The 12185-nt window shown below is 38.8% G+C and overlaps 1 protein-coding gene across 4 annotated transcripts in view; it reads left to right on the forward strand.

The window, feature by feature from the left end:
* MYLK4 (myosin light chain kinase family member 4) overlaps positions 1–12185 on the forward strand; it is an 87220-nt gene that overhangs the window by 28557 nt on the left and 46478 nt on the right. The gene's annotated exons all lie outside the window — the stretch shown is intronic.

Consider the following 12185-nt stretch of genomic DNA (forward strand, 5'->3'; position numbering starts at 1 on the left):
CAAATTCACAATTTTACCTGTGAAAGGTGGCCTTCTTTTCATACTCTCAGGGACTATTATAAAAGATGGGGAAATTGTGCCTCAGTCTTCCAGTTCACAGAGTATTCTTTTATTTCTTTTTAATACTACCCATTGGTCTTTTCTTTTCTCCCTCTATTCTTTCTTTTCTTCCTTCCTTCCACCCTCTCTCCTTTCCCCCTTTCCTCCTTTCTTTGCTTCCTCCCTCCCTCCCTTCTTTCATTCTTCAATGATGAACATTCAATGTGCTGATTTTTATGAACAAAATTGACTAGAGTGTTTTCTCCCTTGTGGATGGGTGTGACTCTAGGATATAACCCAAGATTTAGCTGCACTTCCTGCCCTTTGAAGAGTCTTCTTTGTGAGGAGTTCTGGCTTTCCCTAAGAGGCCCCAAGACTTTTGCTCAAAATTAACTTCCCACTTTTGCTCACTCCTTACTAGTAAGATCTGTCTGCAATACCAATCCAAAGTGATGCTGGTGGAATGGTGCAAAGAGAATGCCAAGTAGCTTTACAAAGTCACTTTAAGGCCTAATGAGATTAGTGACTTCCAACCTTATTAATGTAAAAGAAAAAAGTTCACAGACTCATAATAGCAACTATACTTCTGTTATTTCCTGTTGAGAAAATACATGACTGAAAGCTATTTTTATTCAGCGATTCTTTCAAGTAAGTCTGAATTTTACCAACCACACCAGTATAAACAAACATTTGAACAATAGTCACGCATTCAGTTCATGCTAATTTTTAGCCACTATATCACTTAGGAATTTTATGTAGTTTTTAGAAACACAGCTCTAGCTATGGTGGATTAAACACATAAAGATTTAGACCTTCATGATAAAGAAGCCCATATGTGTTGGTTTATAGCCAAGATCTCTGAAATTCTCTGGCCTTTCCTTCATGGTCCCAAAGTGGTTGCTGGAGCTCCTGACATGATATCTGCTTTTCTTGAAGCTTGAGGAAAGGAGGACAATGGAATGGCAAAAAAATTTCTTGCAAGATTTTTATTCTTTTATGCTTATATCTCAGTGGCTACCCCAAAGGAGGTTGAAGAATGCAGCACATTATCTAAGAGCACAAGTCTCTGTTAGAAGATGGGAGAGGGATGTTGCCTGGGCAATCTATGACACAGGCTGTAGACAATGCTGAGAGTGCATCTGGAATCATGGGCAGCAAGGGAGTTCTCAGTGTGTGGGCTAGATGTCCAGGATTTCTTCCATCTCTAACTCTCTTTAATTCTATGACATCTTGGCATGCTGAGCTTAGGGCATTTCTCTGAGGTGGCAGCAGATAGCGAAAAGAGCACTGAATGTAGATTAAGAAGACATGGATACAAATCCTAACTATTGGCCAGGAACTGGGGAAAATTGCTTAACTTCTCAGAAGCTCAGTTTTCCCCTCCAAGAAGGAAATCAGAAATGTTTTCCCAGAGGCTCCTTGTGAGGATTGACTGAGATATTAAGAAACCCCTTAGTACAGAGTCTTGCACACGTAGGTGCCCAGTCAATGTGACTTTGAGTTGAGGAGTGCAAGGTCATGGTCCAAACTCAGAGTTGGGGACAACTGGGGGAGTGTGATGTGCTGGACCTCTGCCTTGAATACCACTTAGTGGGTGCTGAGGTGGACCTGTCAGGGGTCTGTTTCCCAATACCAAACAGTGTGTCTCAAATGACTCGACCCCAGAAGCAGGTGTAAATTGGATTGCAGAGGTGTGAGGCCCGCTCTATCCTGCGTATCTGTGCTCTGGAGGTCTGCATAGGTATCTGCTTTATATTTCACGATTTTCATTTTTTATACTAGTTAATTTACAGATGTTTGATCAGGTGTGAACTTCTACCAAGAAGACTATAAAAAAGCAATTTAACAAGTGAGTCTGAAATGCCATATGAAGGGTCAGACTTTACACATATTACGTACTGGACTTTAAAAACGAACAAAGTTGCCCTTTCTTTTTCATTTCCTTGAGACACTCCTGGAAGGAAAGTTCAGGAGTTCAAATTGCCTATTTTGGGCTGCTGTCCAGGCAGCCACACCTCCCTGCCCTTTCTCACACTGTTCTCTTTCCCCAAAATGTTCTTTTCCTCCTATTCCCCTGGCAAAAACCTATTTATCTTTTAGGGCCTCACTTAGGCAGCATCTTCACCTCAAAATCTTGGTACCCAGGACCCAGTCAGAAGAAGTTCCTCTTTTCACTGTGCTGGTTGGTGTATTGCCTATCTTGCATCTTTCCCATAATAATATTAGGGGTTTATTGAGAGCTTACCATAAGCCCAGCACTGTCCTAAGTGCTTTACATATGCTCATTCATTTAATGCTCATAAAAACTTGATGAAGTAGCAACTATTATTATCCTATTCCAGATGAAAACTGAGGCACAGAAAGATTAAGTAGTTTACCCAAAATCACATAGCTAGAAAATGGCCAAGTCAGAATTTGAACCCAGGTTCTTTTTTTTAAATTTTTTTAAATGTTTTATTTTATTTTTGAGACAGAGAGAGACAGAGCATGGACGGGGGAGGGGAGAGAGAGAGGGAGACACAGAATCCAAAGCAGGCTCCAGGCTCCAAGCTGTCAGCACAGAGCCGGATGCGGGGCTTGAACTCACAGACGGTGAGATCTTGACTTGAGCCGAAGTCGATTGCTTAACCAACTGAGCCACTCAGGCACCCCTGAGCCCAGGCTCTTAAACAATTATAGCACATACATGATAATTATTTAATAATGCACTTATTATCAGTGTCCCTTACTAGGTTATAAAGAATTTTCTGTCAGGGGCTCTGTCTTATTCCTCTGAGCATACCTAACATTTTATCTTGAATGAATGAATATATATGTGTACACATGCTAGCTTGGGATAACAAATTCAAACTGTACAGAAAACTCTAAAATGGACAGAGATTACTCTGTGGGCCCAATTCATGTTTCTGTCTATGCAGTTAACACTGTTAGTCATTTCTTGTGCTTTCTTCTAGAAGTTTTTATGCACATTTCAGCACATATGCAAATGCTTTAAAGATTTATCCAAAAAGGATCATGCTTAAACACATCCTTGCTAGTATGTACAAGTCTATTTTCAACTTAAAAAAAAAAAAAAAGAAAAACCAAAGAAGAGGTGATTCATGATATTTTGATTATGATGCCTTGAAAAGGCATCCACAGACTTAGTTTCCATAAAAACTGTTGTCATTTGGGGCACCTGGGTGGCTCAGTGGGTTGAGCATCTGGCTTTGGCCCAGATCAAGATCTCATAGTTCATGAATTTGAGCCCCTCATTGGGCAGTCTGCTGTCAGCACAGAAGCCGCTTCAGATCCTCTCTTCCCCAAAGTCCCTTCGCCCCTTCCCCGCTTACTCTCTCAAAAATAATAAATAAAAAATAAAAAAAAAAATCTGTTGTCATTTAAAATTATTGACCATAACACCAAATCCAACTGTTAAAATGTTCTAACTATGTGGTAATGACCTCAAATCCTTTGGGAAAGAAGAAAAGAAATATGGAAAAAGATAATTATCTAGCTTAAGCAATCCACTTATCAACAGTGCTTACTTAGAACCCTTTCATTTCTGTTATTCTGCATTTACAAAGAAGCATTTACTGGAGGGGTTTTTGTTTGTTTCTTTGTTTAGAAATGGAGCTGGGGAACTGAGACCTTTGAGCAGAGTGTGAAGTCTCTAAAATTCATGGCAGCAGGAGTCAGTCATGGGAGCCTGGGCAGTGGGTGTGCATTACAAACCATGGGCTCCTGGCTAGTAGAGAAAAGTTTCCATAAATCTTGGATTTGCCAAGGAACTTTAGTTTCACACATGCTCTGAGTTCTTCTACTGTGCAAACATCTCCTTCTCTGGCAGGGAAAACACCTTCATTTTCCATACGGTGCAAACATGTACCTCTTGCAGAAATGGAAAGAGAACATGAATTTCTGCAAAGGTGAACCAGAGAAGAACAATGTATTTGTGATCTTGATCCTTAACTATAGACTGGGAGCTTGACGCAGGACTAGCTCAGCAGAAAGCTTTGACAGATGCCCAGTAGGGATATACTCCTTTTCCTTGAGCAGATAAACTCTCCTGGGCTCAGACCTCTAATGGAGCCAGGACACCTTAACATGCCTTTACAGCCTTAATAGCCCTTTTCTCTGTCCACAATTGTCTGGTTAGCCTACTTTTTTTCAGAAAATTCCCAAACAGCAGAACATACATTAGCTTTTGTGATTTAAAAAAATAATGGTAAAATATAAAATATACTACCTTAACCATTTTCAAGGGTACAGCTCTGTGGCTTTTAAGTACATTTACATTGTTGTGCCACTATCACCACCATCCATCTCCAGAACTTAAAAAAAATTTTTTTTAATGTTTTTATTTATTTTTGAAGGAGAGACAGAGCATGACTGGGGGAGGACCAGAGAGAGAGGGAGACACAGAATCTGAAGCAGGCCCCAGGCTCCGAACTGTCAGCACAGAGCCTGACACGGGGCTTGAACTCATGAACCGTGAGATCATGACCTGAGCTGAAGTCGGACGCTTAACCGACTGAGTCACCCAGGCGCCCCTCCAGAACTTTTTCATCTTGCAAAACTGAAACTTTTGAACCCATGAAACACTAACTCCCCATTTCCCCATCCTCCAGCTCCCACTAACCACCCTTCTATTTTCTGTTTCTATGAATCTGACTCTTCTAGGTACCTTGTATATGTGGAACCATACACTATTTGTCCTTTTGTGATGGGCTCATTTCACTGAGCAAGTTTTCAAGGTTCATCCATGTTGTAGCCTCTGTCAGAATTTCCTTCCTTTTTAAGGCTGAACAATATTCCCATTGTCTGTATAGACCATGCTTTGTTTATCTATTCATCTGTAAATGGATCCTTGAATTGCTTCCACCTTTTGGCTATTGTGAATAATGCTGCTGAGAACATGAATATACAAATATCTCTTTGAGTCTTTGCTTTTAATTATTTTGGTATATACCCAGAAATGGAATTGCTGGATCATATGGTAATTCTATGTTTATTTTTTGAGAAACTGCTACACCATTTTCCACAACAGCTGCACCATTTTACATTTCTACCAACAGGGCCCAAAGGTTCCAATTTCTCCACATTCTCACCAACACTGGTTTTTGTTTGTCCATTTTTGTTTTTGATAGTAGCCATCCTGATGAGTGGTATCTCATGGTGGTTTTAGCTTTTATTACTTTTCACTCGAAAAAAAAATCATTCTTTATTCTAGGTTCAGATGGGAGTGGCAGTGACTTATTTTTCTTTTGAAGACACACAAAGTTCTCTATTGAGTTGTAGCTCAGGGCACATTTGCCAGCCTATCCTTGGGCCTAAATATGGAATACGACCTTTAAAAGGTACTGGCTGGGAAACCCTGCACCACCTGGCTGTGCTGGTCCTTGGTGACCTCCCCAGGGGATTCCTGACAGTTAAAGCTTGTCCTGACTCTTGGGGTGGGGAACTCCCCCTCTCTAACATAATGCCAGTGGCAGCTTTGTACGAACTCTTATGTAAAAGGAAGAGTGTTCTTCCAAGTGTCAGGGTCATGCATGGACACTCCTTCTATTTCAGCAGTGGTGACAGACTAGATGTAGAGACACACAGAAACTTCCCCTTTGGCAGTAGAGAGAGGATTCAGAGCAAACACAGTTTGTGCAGACACTTGAAAATGCTTGTTTGAGGAAGACTAAATTGAGTTAGTGTTTTTGTTGCTTTTCTTTTTCCAAAAACACTTACACATTTGTCACTGTATCTTAGTCTCACAGTAATCTTTGGAACTAGAAAGTAGAAAGTAAGCCCATTTGGCAGAGAGAAACATGGTCTTTGAGATATTAAATGCCTTCCTCAGGGCACACAGTTGGTGAGCAGAAATGGGACTAGAACCCAGCATCCTGGCTATAGATCAATAATCGATTTTGATGGAGATGACCTCATCTAGGAGTTAAAATTTCATGGTTTGAATAGCTTGCTTTCTTCAGGACTGTTTATGACTTGAAGCAAGGTACTCTGTTGAGCAGTGGCAGAGTAGCTTATATCCGGCCCTTTTGCCATAAAGTCTTGGTGTTAAGGGAGTAGAAATCTCCCTTGGTGCTAAGGGAGTATGCTTGTCTTCATACCTCAGTGGGGCCTTCTTCACCTCAGGGTACCACTTAGTACTCCTCGAAACCCTTAGAAATCAGGTTTGGTTAATTCTGCTTAAATTAAGTTTGAAAGCATTGCTTATGATTTTCGTGATCATTAAAATCAACTTCTCAAAATATGAATATCCTAGACTAATGAATATTCTAGGTTTTTGTTGTTGTTCTGCTTAGCTCAAGTCAGAGATCACTTGAAATTTTATATCACTGATGATATGCTTTGACTAACTGGTGGCTTCCTACTGGATTTTAAATGGCCTGAAGTAGACACACAGGTCTGGGCGGAGCTCATCAGGCTATTTGCAAATATGCAAGCCTACGCATAAATGGTCCCTCTTCTGGAATTTGCCAACTTGAGACCAATGAGACCTACGTGTCAGAGAGAGCACATGGATACTTATGAACACAGCAGGTGAACACCATTGATGGACAAAAGGGGACCAGCTGAGACTTAAGACTTCTCTCCACAGAGGTCATCCATCAGCTCAGGTGGCCTCTGATGAATATGAGCCCCAGAACATGATGAAGCTGTTGTTACAGTGAGAGTAATATCAGTGCTTGATGGTTTTAGATTACGGTGAGTATTAGATGAGAATATGGTGATGGTTTCTTTAAATAAATCAGTTAACAGCAGTCCCTCTTCTGCTTTAAAAGAAAAGATATGGTGCGCCTGGGTGGCTCAGTTGGTTAAGCATCTGACTTCAGCTCAGGTCATGATCTCGCGGGTTGTGAGTTTGAGCCCTGTATTGGGCCCTCTGCTAATGGCTCAGAGCCTAGAGCCTACCTTGGACTCTGTGTCTCCCTCTTTCTCTGCCCCTCGCCCACTCACTCTGTCTCTCTCTCAAAAATAAACAAACATTTGAAAGAAATTTAAAAAAAAGATGAGAAAAACTTAGTTCATACTGGCCAATTCTGATGTGTATTCTGATACATGTTCCCATTCATAATATATAATCTTTGTTTTTATTAATTATATTGGTACAGAAGTACCTTTTGTCAAGGATACTGTGATTGGACAGAAGAGCATTAGTGTGAGAAACAAGTATGTTAGTATCTTGCTCTGTGTAACAAAATCCTCAGAGCCTACTTTAAAATTAAATACCTTAAAATTTGCTTATTTTTTTTAAACCAAAGATACTCAACGTTAAGCATTACTTAAAAACTGTTTTTAAGGGGCGCCTGGGTGGCGCAGTCGGTTAAGCGTCCGACTTCAGCCAGGTCACGATCTCGCGGTCCGTGAGTTCGAGCCCCGCGTCAGGCTCTGGGCTGATGGCTCGGACCCTGGAGCCTGTTTCCGATTCTGTGTCTCCCTCTCTCTCTGCCCCTCGCCCGTTCATGCTCTGTCTCTCTCTGTCCCAAAAATAAATAAACGTTGAAAAAAAAATTAAAAAAAAACTGTTTTTAATTAGTGGATAATGTTACATGTTGAATGCCTGTCTCAGATGCATTTTTTCACCTCATAGCTTCTCAGAGAATACCACCCTGTTAAAGTTTATTCATACCCAATTATGTTCATTCCATGGGGCTGAGCGCCCCCCCCCCCAGAAAATCTCATGCATGACAACCAGAAAATTTTCCTCCTGCATCATACTAACACACAGTTTGAAAATAAAAAGAGACTCTTCCCTCTCATTTTATTTCATCTATACTGAGACATATGGAAGAGAAATTAACGAAACATTTGGGAGTAACTGGTAGTTAAGAATGTTTGGTATATAGTACCATCTGGGGGTAAAGGTAGGGGTTTGCCAACATATCAAAACACTAATGAAAATCTGTAACTTGCATTCATCAAGAAAATGTCATGCTAAACTCGTTTTATTCCTTTTTCTCCTGAGTTACTAGCTGGTGTGGGAATGCCATGATATAGATAAATTTCTGCAATTGAGTTTCTTGCCATGTCTTGTGGGAAATTCAGAGGCATGTAAACTGGGTAACAGAAGAGCTGGCTGAAGTTGTGGTTAATTACAAAACAATACTCCATATGTGTGAATGAACAGATCGATACCAATGTAGACCTGTGGCTTTCAGCATGTTCTCTGCTGTGGCTCACATGGAGGGTGACGGGTCCTGTCTTAGACCCATGTACATGCTTGTGTGCAGTTACGCATAGTCCAGCAGACTGGCCGCAAGTCCAGCCTATCTGTCCCACTCAAGAACACACACCTGGAGATGAGTTAGTGCAAGATATGAGAATAAATTTACCACTCTGATTTGGAAAATAAAAGGCTTGCAGATTTCCATACCTTGGACATTGTCAGTAACAAATTATTTGTCATGCTGTAAGATACCAGCTGTGATGCTATTACAAAATACTTGGCTCTTTGTCTCTTGATCTCATCCTGTTCAACATTTTAAACACCAATTTTAAAAAATACTAAAAAATGTGCTTCAAATCTTCTAAGGAACTGCATGGCTTGAGAGCTTGTAACAGCACCAAAGCTGAAAGCAGCCTGGAGAAGGAAGGCATCATTTAACACTGGAATTGGCTATCAGTGCCAGAAAACCTATAGATGAGGGAAACTTTAAACCAGTGTTTAAAAGTTCGTTTTTAAGAATGTACTTGTGATAACTCTAAAGAATCGTTTTCCTGTAAGTCTTGTCCAAATGGACTTTTCTTATAAACAGAAATGTCAACACAATTACTATTTAGGTAAATATTTTTAAAAAATTATTTCTTATTTTAATCAAATATAGGTTCAAGTATGGAAGGTTTGATCTCACCTCTGGAATGGTCTTTTGAGGACAGGGACAGTATCTTGTTTATTTCTCTGTTGTCAAATCCTAGCATGTCTGCAACACATACTACTAAAGTGTGGTAAATTAAACCATAGTTAACCAAATCTGAAAGATGAGTCTTGAATGGGGCAACAGAATTCACTTTCCACCAAGACAAACATGGCAAATTAGAGGGATAGCACCCTAGAAAGCTAACCCGAGGACAATTGTTCCCAACTCTTGACTGCTCATCACAGTCACATAGGTTGCCAGAGAAAATACACAAGGTACAAGTTAAAATAGAATTTCAGATAAATAATGATTTTTTCTAGTATAAGAATATTGTATGGGTCATACTTATACTAAAAAAAGTATTTGTTTTTTATCTGAAATTTAAATTTAACTGGGCACCTATGTTTTCATTTGCTAAATCGGACAACTGTAAGCCTTTAGAAAATACCAAAGTGTGGGCCTCCCTCCAGAGTTTTGGATACAATGAGTCTGGCATGAAAAACCAGTATTGCTATTTTTCAAAGACTCTCCAGGTAATTCTATTATGCAGCTAGGATAGAGGGTCACTGCCCTATAATATGTGTTTCAGTTTTGAACCTTGTTCCCATGACTTACAAGTGTATAATTTACCTCTGTTTCAAGTGGGCTGTGGATCCACAGGTTTGGGGTAAAGTAAGAACTGCTAGGCTGCCTGGACCTCTCTGCTATTCCTTAGGGCAGCTTTTATTTTAGATGTCAAATATACCAGTAGATGAAAAGACTGGTAAGAGTGTTATGATGGCCAAAGTGGGAAAAATGTGACACAGATATCAGTTTCTGATTATGCATAAATAATAAGTACGGTTAATGGGAGTAGTTCTAAGCTGAAGAAACCAAAGGATCTTTCTTCTAAGAGAACAGGAACCATCAGAAACCTGATAGGTACATGGCTTACCAAGAGATATTAAAGTTTTAAGATATTTTTAAAAGTGCCATATGAGAGTTGCTCATTTAGAAAGAAACCAGATAGTGTTTTCAAGGTTATGTGCTATGCAGGAAAATATACAGAGGTGTAGAAGCCAGAAGGTGAACCCAGGCCTTTCTATAATATAAAGACTGCAGCGCTGAGGGAACCATGTGAGGAGGAAATCAGAACTTGTGGTTATGAGTTGGAGTACAAAGTAACAAGCCAAAAGATTAAGTGGACTGGAACATATAGTCCTGGGCATAAACAAAACAACAACCCCTGTGAAGAGCTGAGAGCTGCCAGAATCCCTAAGTGGGTGAGGAGTAGCCAATTTACCCCTGAGCTCCCTAAGGCTAATGAGACTAATGGCTTAAGTCAAAGCAAGGATACTTTTTGAGATTGGATAATTGCTTCTGTTGTGTTAGCAGAGGAAATGGAAGGGTGAGCCATGATTTTTTTTCCCCCATAGCCAAAATTTATGACAATGAAGCCTACATTATATGGCAAGTTTTTGAAGTTAAATGATAAGTAGAAGTCAACTCTTTCATATTGTCTGAAAAATGATCCATAAAATCATTGAAGGAGAATGTAGCAAAATATAATGCTTAAAGGCAAATTTTTAAAAATGGAGTTTTCATTCAGCAATATCAATTGTAAGCATACACTTCTATTATTTCTAAGCACAAGTATGTTTATATATTCACTGTCAACTTTTTCAGGTTCTAGTTTGGAGCTGGTGTTGTTTGATTAGAACTTGAACTTAGGAAGGGAACTTATTCTAACATTGTTAATTATAAAAATAAAACATTATTTAGATATTAGGGTAGGATTAATTATATCAGAATTCCTATTTTTAAGTTTTAATAAAGATATTAGATCATCTAGGGGGAAAGGCTATGTATACTCTGCAGACATTAATTTGGTTAAATCACTATTGATGGAAACAATATTTAATAAAAATATGGATGATTATGAACTGTATATGAATGGTATGCTATTTAATTAAAATTATTTCATTATTATATAATAAACTAGTCTTAGTTATTTAACCACTTGAAAAAAATACACATTTTAGGATTTTGAATTGAGGATTTTTTGCAGGTGAGTCTCCATTTTATAGAATGTAGATTTTCATAGAGTTGTAATTCTCCTCTGGTTAATTCTCTTTAAAATTCAAAGGAAAAACTGAATCTGACTGACATTTATTGTAACAACTCTTAGTAGAGAAAATTTTGAGGTGATTCTATAAGTAAAATTCATAAAATGTACTTAATGCTATTATAACATCTACCTGGAACTTACTTATTTTTAAATAACACTACTTCTCTGTTAGATAGGAGAAATTGGTGCCAATATGAGTAATTTTGTGGGAGTGAACAGAAAATGAACAACAGCAAAGTAATAGCATGTGAAGAACTTTTCATGTTCAGAGTTGACCGATTTTGCTGGTACATTATATATTTGTGTAAATGTATTCCACCAGTAATGAGGTCAGTTTGAAAACTATATTGCTTGTAACTGAACTAAATCAAAATGAAAATTTTTATAGTGATTGTTAAGTGCCAAATTGAACTGATCTCATTAAATGTGAAATTCAAGTATATTTAGACTATTGCCTAAATTTTAATACATGAACATAATGAGATATGATCAGAATAGTTGGAAAAAGTTACTTCTATTTTTTTTTCTCTTAGCAGTTTCTCATTTCACAGTTTAGATTTATTTTCTGGAATCTGATTAAATAGCTGGGCGCATGAATATGAAGTATGCAGTACCTTTCAATAAATGGGGGAAGAGCACACATGTATTGGTCTGTGTTGTCTCACACAAGTATTTTCCTAGTGATAATTACTTAAGGTTGTTACATTTGAGTGTAAGTCAGTGTTCACAAAGAAGAAAAAGTTCATTACGCCCTTGGAGAGAGGTGCAGCTGCATGTAGTAAACACAGATGGAGCACACTTTTATATGAGGTTCCTAACTGAAAACAGACTTTAATCCTGTTCTTGGAATACCCACACTTGAACTTTCCAACACTGATTATGCATTTCTGCCGTAGAGACTAGCTGTCACCTCATCATAGGCATTTATTTATTTATTGTTATCTGGGTGTAGTCTAGCCTACAGTCTCCAGGAAGGCAGAAGAGCAAGTCTGCAATTGTTTTTTGCTTCCTATGGAAATATATGGTGTGCATGATAGTGTTCACCTCTCCCCTCACACAGAATTCCAAGAGGGACTCTTCACAAGCCAAGGAAAGTAAAGAATGGCCGCTCCCTATTCTCAGGGGATGTCTAGTCTAAGGCTGAAGAGTTTTCTTAATCCCATCCATCATTATGTCTTATTTGACAGGGA

The sequence above is a fragment of the Felis catus genome, chromosome B2 (genome assembly GCF_018350175.1).
Source record: "Felis catus isolate Fca126 chromosome B2, F.catus_Fca126_mat1.0, whole genome shotgun sequence".
Classification (NCBI taxonomy): Eukaryota; Metazoa; Chordata; class Mammalia; order Carnivora; family Felidae; genus Felis; species Felis catus.